A 12,998-nucleotide genomic window follows, 5' to 3' on the forward strand; every position below is an offset into this window, starting at 1 on the left:
CAATCTAAAAATCATTCATTCAACTTCACAATGATTTACACTTCAATATTTCATTGAATTCTGCAATGCACTGCCTATAGCTTGGCATATGCAGCACTTCATCAATCACAGTGCCAGACAGATATATTCTCAATATCTTGATGCAAGTTTAATGGAAATTTAATTCTAATCATTGATTAGTGTAACATTTTGGGTGAAAAGTATCATTTCATTTATCTCAATTTACACAAGGCTATAAAGGTTAAGTACTGCAGGCTTCCAAAGGTCTGATTTTACAATATCATAAATTCCAATATCTGTACAAAATAATTTTGTGAATAATGAAAACGTGCAAAATGAAAACCTGAACCTTTCTGAGTGTAACAAATCAGTGGTGTGTCAGAGTCGCAGAACTGTACAGGAGATGGCCATTCAGTCCTCAAATGTGGCTCAAATCAGGCTGATTAGTTATTTTTATTCTTATTCTCTTGATACAATTGACTAAAGACCACTTGAACTTTTCAACTAGCCTAGCATGTATAATCTTTAGAGAAAAGGTCAAGGTTCCCAATATCCTGCATCAGGACAGACTGGTCACATTATAGCAAGGCTGATTTGCAAATTCCTTATCTTAACCTTCAATACAGTATGCCTTCAAGAAAATTTTGATTTAAAATGCTTTCAGCACAGGAAGACATGACAATAAAATAGTTTGTTTATGCCTGTGCAGTGAAAAAATGAATTCCATTATAACACAATAAAATACTTCAAATACAGTGGGAGGGTGGGGGTGGGAGGGAGAGAGAGAAAAATCACAACCAGAAGATGTACTTAGTGGTTGGGTACCTTTACAGTGAATGCAGGCCATTTTTTGGAAAAAAAAATCTACTATTTTCAATGTAACCTGTTCTTCCCTCCACTGCTCACTCACCCAAACCTGCAAGTTACTAGATTGAAAATTGAAAAGTTATAAACTCCGAATGGAAGTCAGATGGGTCTGTCATCAATAGAACCACGTTAATAAAGTGGTAAATTCAAAGCAAAAAGCTTTCTGCTCAAGGTATTTATAACATTACTCTCAGACTTCATGGTAAAGTCTATTTATAGGACTGAAACCAAAGTTGCAAATCTATCAAGTACTGTGATATATTTTTCAATAAAGTGGATTCCATTTAAATGGGACACATCAGGGCTGGTACATTTTGGCCCAATTAAGCGGCTGCCCCCAACTAGCCAAAGTTTCAAGGAAATCGTATAAAAGTATAAAAAAGACCAACTACCATTTAACTGAGTAACAAATAATAAATTAGAACACTGCCAATACTACTACAGTACTATAAAGCTGTATTAGTTCCTAATGATTAGAGGAATTCAACTAGTGTACACTGTCATGTTCTTTTGACTGAACAAAGTCAGTGTAGACATCTAGTACAGATAATGAACTGTCTTCATACAATAGCTTTAACAATTGCATTTTCCAAATCTTCATTTTAATTGTAACAGTCGAGACGATTGTCAGTATCTTCAAATTCTTCATAGCTCCTAACTTGAAGTACTGAAATTCTTTCAATTTCACTCTGGGTTGTTTCTGGCATCTCCAAGCTTGAATGCTTGAAACCTCAGTGAGCAAAGCAGCTCCGAATTGTCTTACTCCTCCTTTTTCACCAACTGTCAATGACAAAAATCACTGCTTTTTGAACAAAAATATACACAACCGACTCTATTTTAAAAAGCTGTTCGCTGTAAGCACGGTGTAGCACCTAACGGCCAGAGCACGTGGCTGAGGCTAGTTAGAAACTGTTTAACAACAGTCTTCTGTCCAAAGTAAATGGTATAGTGTCCCAAATAAACAAAGGGAATCCCAGCTATTTTCTTGATTAGTTTTTGTTCTTTAAGAGTTGTCCCAAACCAGTGGCTGCCCCTAAAACCAATGGCCCAGTTAACCAGAATCCACTGTGAAACTTGTAGCTAATTTTCCACTGACTAAAACTATGCAAAAATATTCATTTCTGGGCACAAGGCATAAGCAGATTTGAAACACTAGGTTGTTTTGATAGGACATTATTCTTGGGTTGAACAGAATTTGGCAAAATCATGTTGTCAGTATTTTGTCCAGTTAAGCTTATTATACAGAAAAGAAACAGATAACCAATATATTATCGATCCACAGTGCTCATTTTTAATCATGATAACTTCCATAGGTTGAAGAAAACTATGACAGAAACAAAATTCAAGGTGGCACTGTTAATCTACACTAATAGAGGAATAAGGTGAAACTGAAAAAGGTTGAAAAAATAAAAAATAAAGAGAAAAATTAAGGGAATTGAGAAGTTCCACACACAAAATGCTGGTGGAACGCAGCAGGTCAGGCAGCATCTATAGGGAGAAGTACAGTCGACGTTTCGGGCCGACACCCTTCATCAGGACTAACTGAAAGGAAAGATAGTAAGAGATTTGAAAGTAGGAGGGGGAGGGGAGATCTGAAATGATAGGAGAAAACATGAGGGGGTGGGGTGAAGCTGAGAGCTGGAAAGGTGATTGGCAAAAGGGATACAGAGCTGGAGGAGGGAAAAGATCATGGGACAGGAGGCCTCAGGAGAAAGAAAGTGGGAGGGGAGCACCAGAAGGAGATGGAGAACAGGGAGAGTGACGGGCAGAGAGAGGGACAAAAAAGGGGGGAAGAAAAACTAAATAAATCAGGGATGGGGTAAGAAGGGGAGGAGGGGTATTAACGGAAATTGGAGAAGTTAATGTTCATGCCATCAGGTTGGAAGCTACCCAGACGGAATACAAGGTGTTGTTCCTACAACCTGAGTGTGGCTTCATCTTGACAGCAGAGGAGTCCATGGATAGACATATCAGAATGGGAATGGGACGTGGAATTAAACTGTGTGGCCACTGGGAGATCCTGCTTTCTCTGGCGGACAGAGCATAGGTGTTCAGCGAAACGGTCTCCCAGTCTGTGTCGAGTCTCACCAATATATAAAAGGCCACACCGGGAGCACCCGACGCAGTATACCACACCAGCCGACTCACAGGTGAAGTGTCGCCTCACCTGGAAGGACTGTCTGGGGCCCTGAATGGTGGTGAGGGAGGAAGTGTAAGGGCAGGTGTAGCACTTGTTCCGCTTACAAGGATAAGTGCCAGGAGGGAGATCGGTAGGAAGGGATGGGGGGGACGAGTGGACAAGGGAGTCACGTAGAAAGGGGATCCCTGCGGAAAGCAGAAAGTGAGGGGAGAGGGAAAGATGTGCTTGGTAGTGGGATCCCGTTGGAGTTGGAGGTGGCGGAAGTTATGGAGAATTATACGTTGGATCCAGAGGCTGGTGGGGTGGTAGGTGGAATTGAGAAGTTAGTCATTTTGCTAGGAAATTATGCTGCTCAGGATAACCTGGATGTCCTTGTGTACGACAGTTAAAGTATACATGGAAGAAGAGCAAATAACTACAATTAAGTGCACCTTTTGCAAGGGGAAATGAAGTGCAAGAGTAATATCTTGCAACTTTTGTATATGGTTGACAGGCCTCAGTTACAAGACATAATTGCCTTGAAATTACAGGCTGCAATTATTGCGAGAAGTCTTCATTGATGGGGCAACGTGAGATTAAAAAGAGCTTGGGGTCTTTCGGAACTTACCAGCGGGTTGCAAACATAATGGTCTCTTAGGCATCTGGCAGGGGCCAATAAAAAGAAGCAATGTGTAAGCAGAGCGGCCACTGTTGGAGTGGACAGTGGTAAGAGTGGCCAGGCTTTAGCTCACCAGGCTGAGGGAAGAATTTAAGCCTGAGAAGTTTGAGGTATAAAACGTGTAGGCAGGATGGTAGTTCTGGCAGTGAAATGCTCCTCCTGTGAGATGTGGGATTTCAGGGTACCTAATAGTCTCCGTGATGACGACATCTGCAGGAAGTGCTCCCATCTTCAGCTACTGACAAGGTCAAGGAATGAACTGCAACTGGAGCTGGATATACTTATGATCATCTGGAAAGCTGAAAACCTCTTTGATGAGACTTTTATCAACGTGGTCACATCCAGAGGGCAGGCTTTGGATTGTACATGGGTGTCAACCAGGAGAAGAAAGGGGAGTAAGCAGACTATGCAGGGTTTCCCTGTAGCCATTTCCCTCAATAACAAGTTTTCTCCCTTTTGATACTGATTGGGGGGGTGGGGTTAATTACCTATCAGGACACAGCAGTAGCAGCCAGGGCAAATGACACTGAGGCTCAGCAGGAAAGGGTAAGGTCAGGCAGAGTGATAGTGATAGGAGACTCAATAGTTAGGACAAAGAGGAGATTCTGTACCCATGCAAGAAATGCCAGGATGGTATGTCGCCTCCCAGCACAAGGGTCCAGGTGTCTTAGAATGACTGCAAAAGATTCTCAAGAGGGAAGATGACCAGTCAGAGATAATGGTGCACATTGGCACCAATGACATTGGTAGAAAGGAGGAAAAAAGATCCTGCACAGTGAGTATGCGGAGTTGGGGTAAAAACTGAAGAGAAGGACCTCCAAGGTAGTAATCTCTGCATTATTCCCAGTACCACTGCCAGTCAGGGCAGGAATAGGACAATACTACAAATGTGTGGCTGAGGGAATGGTGCAGGCGGCAGGGTTTCAGATTTCTGAATCACTGGGAACTCTCCTGGGGAAGGTGTGACCTATGCATACAAAAGGGCAGGCAACTGATGGGGGAGGATTTGCTGGAGCAGTTGCGGAGTGTTTAAACTAATTTGGCAGGGGAATGGGAACCAGAGTGATAGGGCTGAGGAAGGGGCAGGTATAGAAGTCGATGCATTGTGTAACGAGACCACGAGGAAGGACAGGGAGATGATAGGGCAAAATTGCAGTCGACAGGATGAGCTGAAGTGCAACACTGAAAATGGTGTTGACTGAAGGTGTTATATTTGAATGCACGCAGTATACAGAATAAACATAAAAATATAGATGTCAGGTAGATAATCTTGTAGTGCAGTTAGAGATTGGCAGATATTAGGCATCAATAGGGAATGGCTGAAAGAAGATCACAGTTGGAAGCTTAACATCCAAGAATGCACATTGTATCCAAAGGACAAGCAGGTCGGTGAAAAGGGTGGGGTACTTAAAAAATGAAATCAAATCGTTAAATAGAGATGACATTGGATTGGAAGATGTAAAATCCTTGTGGGTAGAGTTAAGGATATGCAAGGGTAAAAAGACCCTGATGGAAGTTAGATACAGGCCTCCAAACAGTAGCCAGGACGTGGGATATAAATTACAATGGGAGATAGAAAAGGTATATCAAAATGGCAAAGTCATGGTCATGGGGGATTTCAATATGCAGGTTTGGGAAAATCAGGTTGGTGCTGGAAACCAAGAGAGGGAATCTGTAGAACGCCTATCAGATCAGTTTTTACAGAAGCTTGTGCCCAAGCCCATCAGGAGAAAGGCAATTCTGGATTGGGTGTTGTATAATGAACCAGATTTGGACCTTAAAGTAAAGGGGCCCTTTGGAGGCAGTGGTCATTCACCCTGCAATCTGAGAAGGAGAAAATAAAGTCAGATGTATCAGTATTAACGTGGTGTAAAAGGAACTACAGAGACATGAGAGAGGAGCTGGCCAAAGTTGACTGGAAGGGGACACTAGCAGGGATGACGGCAGAACAACTCTGGCTGGAGTTTCTGGGAGCAATTCAGAATGTGCAGGATAGAAGTATCCCAAAGATGAAGAAGTACTCTAAAGGGAGGATGAGGCAACCATGGCTGACAAAGTCAAAGACAGCAGAAAATATAGCAAAAATTAGTGAGAAGATGAAGAACTTTTAAAAACCAACAGAAGGCAACTCAAAAGGCCATAAGGAAATATGAAGGTAAACTAGCAAATAATATAAAAGCTGTCAGAAGTGATATATAGTACAAGAGTCAAAAGTGGATATCTGGCAGCTAGAAAATGACGTTGGAGAGGTAGTAATGAGGGATTAAGAAATGGCAGGCGAGCTTAATAAGAATTTTGCAATAGTCTTCATTGTTAAAGACACAAGCAGTATGCCAGAAATTTGAGTGTGAAGAGGCAGAAGTGAGTGTATTTGCTATTACTAAGAAGGTGCTTGGGAAGCTGAAAAGCTTGAAGGTAGATACCTTGTCAGATAGATTACACACCCCAGGTTTTAAAAGATGTACTTGAAGAGATTGTGGAGGTATTAGTAATGATCTTTCAAAAATTCAGGTTCTGAAGGACTGGAAAATTGTAAATGTCACTCCACTCTTTAAGAAGGGGGGGGGGGGAGGCAGAAGAAAGGAAATTATAGGCCAGTTAGTCTGATTTCAGTGGTTGGCAAGAAGCTTTATTAAGGATGAGATTTCAGAGTACTTGGAGATACATGATACAGTAGGCTGAAGTCAGCAAGGTTTCCTCCAGGGGTCCTATTCTGTTTGGCTGCCAGTGTCTAGTGGTATTCTGCAGGGGTCACAAAGATAGGTGGAGAGACAGGAAGTATTCTGCAGAAGGACTTGTTGGGCGATTGGGCCAAGGGGTGGCAGATGGAATATAGTGTAGGGAACTCTATGGTCATGCACTTTTGTAGAAGGAATAAAGGCATGACTATTTTCTAAAAAGGGAGAAAACTCAAAAGTCAGAAGTGCAAAGTGACTCGAGAGCCCTTGTGCATGATTCCCTAAAAGTTAACTTGTAGGTTGAGTTAGTGGTAAGGAAGGCAAGTTCAATGTTAGCATTCATTTTGAGAGAATGAGAATACAAGAGCAAGAATGTGATGCCAAGGCTTTATATGGCACTGGAGAGGCTTTCATCAATACACCATGGGAAGTATCCTACCGAGGTGCATCACACTGGTATGGTATGGTACCTGCTCTACCCGTTATCACAAGAAATTGCAAAGTTGTGGACTCAGCTCAGCATATGACAGAAACCTGCCACCTATCCATGGAGTCTGTCGACACTTCTCACTGCATCAGTAAAGCAATCAGTATGATCAAAGACCCCACCCATCGGGGAATAAATATAAGCCTAAAGCATATACCACCAGGCTCAAGAGCTTCTATCATACTGTTATAAGACTATTGAATAGACCATTAGTACAATAAGATGGGTTCTTGATTTCACAATCTACCTTGTTATGATCTTGCATCTTATTGCCTACCTGCACTGAACTCTCTGTAGCTGCTGCACTTTATTGCTTTAAATTGTATTACCTCAATGCTCTGTGTAATGAATTGTTATGTATGAACAGTATTCAAGACTGACTTTTCTCTGTATGTTAGTACATGTGACAATAATAAACTAATTCCAATTCTATTTGCATTTGATCCCATAAAGTGCAATACTTCACATTTGGTGAGTTTCCATCCGCCATTTCTCTGTCCATATCTTGGTAAATACTGATGTAAAGTACTCATTTTGGATATCACCCACATCAAGTGGTGCTACCCAGTCCCCAGTTATCCTCTTGCTTTTGATGCATGTATAGAATGCCTTGGGATTCTCTTTAATGCTACTTACTGAAGGCTTTTCATGGCAACTCCAGGCTTTCCTACTTCCCTTCTCGAGTTCTTTTCTGGCTTTTTTAAAAATCCTCACGGGCTTTATTTAATTTTAGCTTCTAAACCTTACATAGGCTTCCTTTTTCTTCTTGATGATTCACCACCCTGTTAACATCCAAGGTTCCCTGACCTTCCCAACCATGCCCTCCCTTTTTACTAGAATACACCTGTTTGGTACTCTGTTCAGCTGGGTCTTTAAACACCCTCCACATTAGATGTGACTTGGGGGGGAAAAAAATCACCTGTCCCAATTAACTCCCTAGTTCTTGCCTAATACTCTCATGATTTCCCTTGCTCTCATTTGTTACTCTTCCACAAGGTCTATACTTATTATCCATAGCTAACTTAAAACATGCAAGGAGTTGTGACCACAGTTCCCCAACTGTTCTCTCACTGAAACATCAGTCCCCTGGGCAGGCACCCTGCCCAACTCCAGGACCCATATGGCCCCCTCCTCCTGTTTGACTAACTACATATTGATTTAAGATAATGGGATTTGCCCAATGAGCAATTATAGAAGCTTGATGAATATTGGAATTTAGAAAAATAAGGGGGAATTTCACTGAAACACATCCAGTTCTGGGGATAGGTAGATGCTAGGAAACCAATTTGCTGTCTGGAGAAATCTAGAATAAGTAGGCACACTATAACATCAAAATAGAAAGATGCATTTCGGACTGAGATGAGAAGTGTCTTCACTTAGAATTGTGAATGTTTGCAAATGCTTCGACCCAGAAGTCTATGCTGCTCAGTAACTGAAATCATTCGAAGTGGAGACTGATAGTATTACGATCTCAAGTGAAAATTAAGAGACTATTTCAAGTCCCATGCAGAGGATCAGCCACGATCTTGAAAGTTGTAACACACTCTTGGGCAGAGTTGTTCTTTTCTTTAAGAAAATTACACATGCTCTTATGTAGCAGGCCTTTTCACAAATCATGAGCCTTCTGGAACTGATTATCAAAACATGTGGCAAGTGTAGAACCTAAACGGATCTTCAAAAGAGCTGGACATGTGCCTCAAAAGGGGAAAATGCCAAATATAGCACAAAATATCTTCTTCAGTCCCCTTTGATTCATCCTCAAAAGAGGATAACTACCTTCCCTTAACAAATCCATGCTGAATGTCCTGATTTATGTATCATTTAAAATTAGTTTTGCATTATTTTCCCCAAACTTTTTCCCCTGATATCACAAGATCTAGTCTGGAGTCAGTCTATGCATTTATTGTGAGAAAGCATTCTGACAACCTCCCTTCTAATCCCTGTCAACTTGCCAATGTAGCTTCCCCTCAATAGACTTGCCTAGGAGCAGCTCAGGGCATCTTTAGTGACAACATTTGGAAATCAAAGAACATTGCAGAATGCAGCTGAATACCCAAGGATTTGACTAACCCTTGTTCCTGAGGCCTCTGACACTAAGACTGGCACCTGAGGCTAGAGAGGATATCTTGAAACTGTAATCGGTTCCAAGCTGATCTTCTGGGATCTAAATTGACATCCAGATCTATGTCAGCTGCAGACTGGTGCACGGTGCTGGCAGGGGCAGGACTATAAAATGTTATTAATTTTATTGTTGGCCATAAGTCTTCACTCTACAATAATGATGATGGTACTATTGGCTGCAGGCTCCAAGAATGGAAAGGAGCACCAGAAATTTGACAAGTGAAGATTGAACATTGGGACCCAGATTCAACATAACTTTTAAAATTGTTTGAGTTGTAAATGTGGCCCTCCCAAGAAATATCTGAGCTCTACTGCCTTAGGCCTGGACTGCCTGACCAGCTGAATCAAGATTTCCAAGGTGAGTACAAAATCATTTGTAGGTTATAGAAGTCAGTTTATTTCCCACCCTCCCTGAGAGAAGATGGTAAAGAGCCATCATTTTCAAATCAGCAGTACTTTTGGTGAAGGGGTGTCAATGCTGCTGTATAGGAAACCCCAGGATTCTGAGGGTAACCAGGAGGGGAACTTGCAAGTGATCATGTCCCACACTCTTCTCAGTGATTCAGGATGCATGCCTGAAAAGTGCTGTTAGAGTAGGCTTGGGAAATCACTGCAAGAACTGATACACATTTTATAGACAGTACGTGCTGCAGCCAGTGCCAGTGGCAGATTGTACGGTAGTGAGTGGGGTACCAATCCAATGGACTGTCTTGCCCATCGTGGAATTAGATCCTTGAGCATGACCAAAGCTGAGAAAGTATCTGTCTATTCTTTTGAAGTTCAAAGCACCTTTACCAACAGCGTAATCCATTACCATAGATTAGCTCAATCAGAATCTACTACTTAATAATTCCATGCTCAGCTGTAATGTATTTATTCACAGTGCCCATCTTTGCAATTAAACTTGGATATGTGCGTTCCTATCTCTCACTTAAAACAGTCTTGCCAGTCAATGAGACTGCTTATTATCTCTGTACTACCTTACCTCCTGTTCAGCCTGTTGCTGAACTAGTCACTAACACGACATTCACCAACTTCAAAGTTTAGCCAATCAACCTCTGCACATACAAAATAGTATTATTTACTGCTAATATGCTCTAGAATATTTAGTCCAAGCTCACCAGGCATGACCTACCATTTACAAACCTATGTTCATTCTCTCTGATCAGCTGAAAAATTTCAAGCTCTTCAGTCACTTTAATGTTTAACATAGCGTCTGGCAATTTCACAACATTAGATCTGGCCATTTCCTCTCTTGTTTTTTGTGAGAGGCAAGCAAGATGAACAATTTTCCAATCTGAAAAAACTGGGCACGATTCAAAAGAAAATAAAATGTACTGGAAATACTCAACAAGCTTTGCCGGGGAGAAATACAAACGAGGAGAATTCAAGATGGTTAAAGTTCGACAATTTGTAACATTCCTGCTGTAAAGTGCTTGGATGGACAACCTAAATACAAGTTGCTGAGCCACTAACGTCACAACAGGTGAACTTGACATATGATGTTTTTGAACTCCCAAAAACTACTACAAAAAATTTGTTTATCCTTCCCACTGCTATCTCAACCCCAACAGGGCCATTACTTCTGTCAATGCTGCTGATTAATTTATTAGTGCAACTCAATATTCCCAGCTTCAAAATATATAATTCCAAGATTTACTTTCTTAAACCTCATGGGCCATTCTCAAAGTGTCAAAATGATTAACATATCTGCAAAATATATGCATGCTTCAACATGGACTTCATAGGACACACAAACTAACTTTACATATCCCATGAATCAAGTGCTAGATACCTAGGAAGAAAATCTCACTTAGCTTTACAAGATTTATGGACAACACAGCACACATCACTTGCTTATTTATTTTTCAGAATCCAGCCCCTAGAGTCTATATCTTCCAAGCATTCAATGCAAATCAGAAACTGGCTACTGTTATCCAAAATTTATTTTCAAGAAAACAACATTCCTGACAGTTAATTTAGAATTTCAATGCACAGTTATTGCTGCCATGAACTTGAATTAAGTAGAAGTACAATTAGCAATGCAATAGGAGACACCAAATAGATTCAACACTGTGCAGGTCTGCATGCATAACCTAATTTTGAGATTTAAGAAAAGTGTGCAGAATGCAATAGTACCTGTTGAAACTAAAGTTCTCAAATAAAGTGAAAAGTGAGAGTATTACTGGAGAATTATTTAGCAAAATGTTGGCTTTAAAATGCTTAAATTTTGTACCAAACAAGAAAAAGTTTTCAATGAAAAAATAAACATTTGACTAAAATAGTGACATTAAATTACAGTACTGAAAGGCAAATGTTTACAGGTACCCAATCACACAAGAACCAGTGAAAGAAAAATAAATATGATTGTAATTTACCCAGGTTGATCATCTCTCTTCAGGAGTGTATGAAAACTATCAGTGGATCTTAGTCAAATCAGGGACAGTATTTTCACAACAACAAAAAAATCCTGTACTGAGGCAAAACGGTAACTGATTTCTTGGCACATGAAGGAAAAGGTTTCTAAAAGTCAATCAAAAGTCTCACAACATATATTTTAATATTTTCTTCTGGTTGGAAATAGGAGGGCAGAGATGTGAGATGGCAATAATTACCATAAACTATAAATGGGTCTAAATGATTAAAACTCTTTCCCTCAACTCTATTTCAATGGCTCTTATGAATAAAATGTTGGAGAACATCTCAAAATTAAACAGTAAGACACTTCTGAGCATTATATTTGCACATAACAGAACTAACCATATGAGAAGACGTGGTCAGTATAAACCAAACATTTCACCATGTACTGTAATATTAGAATTGAAATGTGAAATGAGGTCCGAAATGTTATGTGAAGTGGCAACACAAGAAAAATAGTATAATATATGGAAAGATCTACACAAATATCAATACTAAAACTGACTTAAAACTAGCTTACTAAACAAACCAACAAAACTGGTGCATATTGTTTACATGGTAAGGTCCAGGCTAAAGAGGAACTTTTATTTATACATTTCAAAATCTCTTGCATATATGAAATCCAGGGAATTACTTTGATGTGACTAGTTTGTCTTGATGAAATTGGTCAAAGAGAAACATTCGAAAGACACAAGGACACTAATATACCAAATTATTTTCAGACACTGATCAAAAAAGGCAGACTTAAAAATGAGCCCAAACACTACAAGGTGAGGTCTAGAAGAGAATAGGAAATCTTACAGATTAGGTCCTATTTACAGAAAATTGAGCAAATTAGTTCATTGCCACTGTCAAAGCTAATCCTCTCCTGAGAGTTTAGCCTCCCTACACTATGTTACCAGTCATAATTACATGAAGCACACAATGGGAATTTCCAAATCATTAAATAATGCAGGATTTTACTCTGACAGCCCCACACACATAGATGATGAATTGCCATAACCCTTGAAATTACACACAAGCGTGAAAGCAAACTTTAGTAGAAATATGAGGACTAGAACGCCTGTAAGTTATGTCTCAACGAATGCAATCTGATAATAACGCATGTGACACATAAAACACTTTTACGTGCACACAAATTTCTTCTTGTGTCCCAAAATTATATCAACGTTCAGGTGTGAATTGTTGCAATCTTAAAACACTGGGCACATTTTCACGTCCTGGCCATTCGACGCCTCCTTGAACGGATAAGCAGCTGGCGGCGCGACACCAGTGACTCAGTGGAGCGCTGCTGTACAATGGAGCCGTGACTCATCCGGTCAGAGCAAGCACATCCTCTTCCCTCCCTTGCCTTCTCTTCCCCTCCCCCCTCCCTCTCTCTCTCAAAACCACCTCCCCCTCCCTTTTAAACGACCGCACATTAAGCGGGCCCCAGTGGCTTCCCCTCCCTCCTTCCATCCATTTCCCGTTTGTCTTCCCTGGCTGGCTCCCCGTTGGCTTTGCCAGTCCAGCCCGAACCGCACGCACGTGTTTCCACGTCGCTACTTTCCGAGCACAATGTAACGGCGCGCGGACGGGAACCCGGCGCTGACAGGACGGCGCGAGGACGGGAACCCGGCGCTGACAGGA

General features: G+C 40.9%; 1 protein-coding gene across 8 annotated transcripts in view; it reads right to left on the reverse strand.

Moving 5' to 3' along the window:
- The window catches only part of chd9 (chromodomain helicase DNA binding protein 9), a 268,861-nt gene that overhangs the window by 255,053 nt on the left and 810 nt on the right, over positions 1-12,998 (reverse strand). The window lies entirely within an intron of this gene.

Source organism: Hemitrygon akajei, chromosome 17, assembly GCF_048418815.1.
Source record: "Hemitrygon akajei chromosome 17, sHemAka1.3, whole genome shotgun sequence".
NCBI classification, from domain to species: domain Eukaryota; kingdom Metazoa; phylum Chordata; class Chondrichthyes; order Myliobatiformes; family Dasyatidae; genus Hemitrygon; species Hemitrygon akajei.